This window comes from Alligator sinensis, unplaced genomic scaffold (genome assembly GCF_000455745.1).
Source record: "Alligator sinensis unplaced genomic scaffold, ASM45574v1 scaffold147_1, whole genome shotgun sequence".
NCBI lineage: Eukaryota > Metazoa > Chordata > Crocodylia > Alligatoridae > Alligator > Alligator sinensis.
In genome coordinates, this window is record NW_005841847.1 from 4,552,201 (window position 1) to 4,555,844 (window position 3,644).

Here is a 3,644-nt window from a genome sequence, read left to right on the forward strand (position 1 = left end):
AACGGGTCATGGGACTCATCTGACTTGGTGGTTGGAGAAGTGGCAGCACCTTGTCCAGCTCCACACAAGAAGCACAAACCTGGATCATCATTGCATCTACTGTAATGAGAGGTTTATTCCTTGGCCGTCTCAGAGAGCTGCTTTATACACCCATGGAGATCTTGACTAACTTAGGCCACTGACAAGTGTTAGCACCATATATGCCCTCATAGCACTACAACAATTAAGTGTACAGCTGTTCAAGATGTAGTACTAAAAAGACATTGGCATTTGTAGTGCTGTGTATAACACCTGCACAGTTATGTATAGCACTATGGGGGGGTTCCAGAACCCCCTAGCATCTCAAAAGTCCCCACTCTCCCACTTCAGTGGAGAGTGGCTGGCTCCCTGCTAGCCCACCCAGTGATGACCCTGCTGCTGCAATGACAGCTATGCCCCTGCCCGGTTCCACCGATCAGCTAGGCCACTGTGATTCCGTCTCAGTCTGTAGCCAACAGAGATCCAATCCATCTTCTACTAACCAGAGCGGGTGATCAGTGGAACCAGGCAGCTGTGTCCCCTGCCTGGGCTAGCAGAGCTGGGAAGCTGGGGGCTCTGCCAGCACATTATAGACAACCTTCCCTAGCAGACCGTCATTAATCTAGATCCTCTTGGGATGAGGGTACCCAAGGAGTATCCCTCTATCATTTCCTGGCTAGAGAGACTGCCTCCAAGAAAAAACTTGGTAGCCCTCCAGCTTACAATGCCTCTAGTTTTATACTGAATGCCTGTCCATACCCTGAGTATCTCAGGAAATAGTATTTCTTAGACAGTTCCTACAACACCTTTCAGAACTGGGTTCAAAGTTAGAAAAAAATAATTCAAGGTGCTCTTGTGCTATGATCGGTGAAGTCTACTTAAATGTTGTTAAATAAACAGATAACAGCCTGTATTTACTATTTTAGCATCTTGCATACAAAACCACCAAGAAAATGAATTCGTTTTTCATACACCTATGAAGTCCTTACATAACAAAGAAAAAAAAAAAAAGTTGGCTTCTAAAAATCTGTAGAACATAAATGATTAGTTTGGGATTAAGTTTAATTATTCACATGAACAGCAACTCAAATGTGTAAGTGTTTTCAGGATTGAGTCATGGTAGCACTTCAAGTCGCAAGATATTCCATTCTGAGAACCAGTATTAAGTTGCTTATGACTTTGCCAAACTAACACTTTGGGCTGAAATTTTTCATACCAGGTGTCTGCCTCAGGCTGATTTGTTTGAGATAGAGCTACTTTTACTGAAACTATTGTTCTGAAGATCAAGATTAGGGAAAAATATATAGTTGTGCTCACATGAAGAAGAAAAAAAAGTCACTGAAAAGTTCTAGTACCCCCAAGTTTTGGGCTTGGAATTTGAAGGGTGTTGATTTTGCATCAGCAGTTTTCCTTTTGGACAGCTTTTCCATAGAAACAAATCTGACCAAGCATAAGCTTCTGAAGCATCACTGCACATACTCAGTAGAGAATTTTTTTTGGCACTAAAACTGAAAATTTATCCACACTGACCAGGCTTCAGGCTGGAAGGCTGGAGTCTAAATAGGAATTCCATTGCAATAGCTACTCCTACCTGAGGTGGTGCTAGGCATCGACATTTGGAGCAGGAAAACTCCTTCACTGTAATTAATCCCCTCTCTCATACCTAGGCAGAGAGGAGGGATGTCTGACTAGAATGCGGGGGTGGGGGGAAAGAGAGAGAGAGAAGGAGAAGAGATGGACTTCTGGGAATATTCATAGAAGGACTAGACTTGGACAAGGACTCGTGAAGATGAAGGAGAGAGAAGTACAAAGGATGAATTGTTGTCTCATCAGGGATTCAACCATGATGAAATCGGGGTTGTCTATGAAAAGAAGACTTTTCTTTAAGATTGATGCCTTATTTGTTCTAGAGTAAAGAACGACATAGGAACTACCTGAAGAGAAAGGATAATCTCATGGTTCCCAGAACTTGGGGAGAGCCTAAAAAGCAGGTTGTAACATCTCTCCCCAACTATTCATTGATCCAATAAAAGATATTAACAAAAATCCTTGCTTAATCAAAAATGATTAAGGCAGCTGAATACTTCCTGAATAAGTAGAGTTTATTCCTCCTTCTGCCAAAATAGCCCAATGAAATATTAAGGAACTCACCTACATCAAAAATGCTCAAGCCATTTGTTAAGTATTCTTCATCTTGTGTGTGGCAACTTTGAGTTTCTAAGACCTAGGATGCAGAAATACTGCACTATCTATGACAGTAGTGCTCACCCTTCTGGCCCAGTGGTCTGAATGAGTGGTTTGGGGTTGATTTGCAGGGCAAATCCCAGCACAGGGTTGGTGCATGAGGTTCACCTGTGCATGCAATCTAGTGCTCTAGCCCAGTCCCACATGCTGGATCCAGCTGCACAGCGATCCCATATGTTGACCTCCCCCCCACAATCCACCAGCACGATATAGCTCATAGGGCAATGTCATCTAGTCCACAGGGCTCCTCACAGGGTTGGAAATTTGGCAGCTGGGGAGCAGCAATTAATGTTGCCAGTGCTGCCAAATTTCCAGATCTGTGGGAAGACCCACAGGCCAGATGACATGGCTTTACAGGCTAGAAGTTGAGCACCACTGGTCTATGATACTTACATAAGATCCATCACTGCAGTATTTTCACAAGCTTAAATGGACCGATAATCAAACTGGGTATCCAAACTGAGTGGACACTTTTGGCCTTTATTTCTCTGTATCACAGTTCTCCATCTTTAAAATTGAGATAATATCACCACCTTATTAAAGTATTGAGCAAATAAGGTGATTAGTACAGTATCTAAGGGCTGCATAAACAGTACTGAGCTTTATAGAGAAGCCCATGAGAAAATGTATGAATACTACTTTCAAGGAAGGATTTAAAAAACTATGCAGGTAGGGACACAAGGGGCCATAGCAGCAGAAAACAAAATATTGAGTAACAGCTTATTCAGCGAGTACTATTCATTCTGTGGACTGAAAGAGGGAGGGTTCTCATAGAAAACGAACAAAAAAAAAAAAAAAATAATACACACATTACAATAAGCAAGGAGGACTATAATCAAGGTTGCCTATGAGGGAATTTCCTAACCTTTGAGTACCAAATTTTGCAACCTGAACATTCTTTGAATGTAATTTGTGTGAAATTATATATACACACACATTTAAATCTTTAGTCATCTGTATAGAAAATACACTTAATTCCCTTTTTAAATTTAGATCTTTTGACAGACTAAAGAAGGCAACAAATGTTTCTAGCTACTAGTTGGACAACAACTATAACAATGAACTTGGCTCCAATGACAGTTACCACAAATGTAGTTATAAAAAAAACCTTGTTTTTAAAAACTAGATTAATATGTTTTGGCCTAAATGCATAATAGGGGCTAGGCGAACAACTATTCACTAAAGCGCCCCAGGGAAAAACCAGAAGTAATGGTTATGAACTCCTTGAAGATATCAGACTGGATATAAGGAAAAACATCTTCACGGTCCATGTGACCAGACTCTGGAATAGATTTCCAGGGGGGCTGGTGCGGGCGCCTACCCTAGAGATCTTCCAAAGGAGACTGGATGTACACCTTGCTGGGGTTATTTGACACCAGCAC

General features: G+C 41.6%; 1 long non-coding RNA gene across 1 annotated transcript in view; it reads right to left on the reverse strand.

Annotated features, from left to right (window-relative positions):
• Positions 1 to 3,644, reverse strand: part of LOC102376747 — a 52,152-nt gene that overhangs the window by 41,019 nt on the left and 7,489 nt on the right. The gene's annotated exons all lie outside the window — the stretch shown is intronic.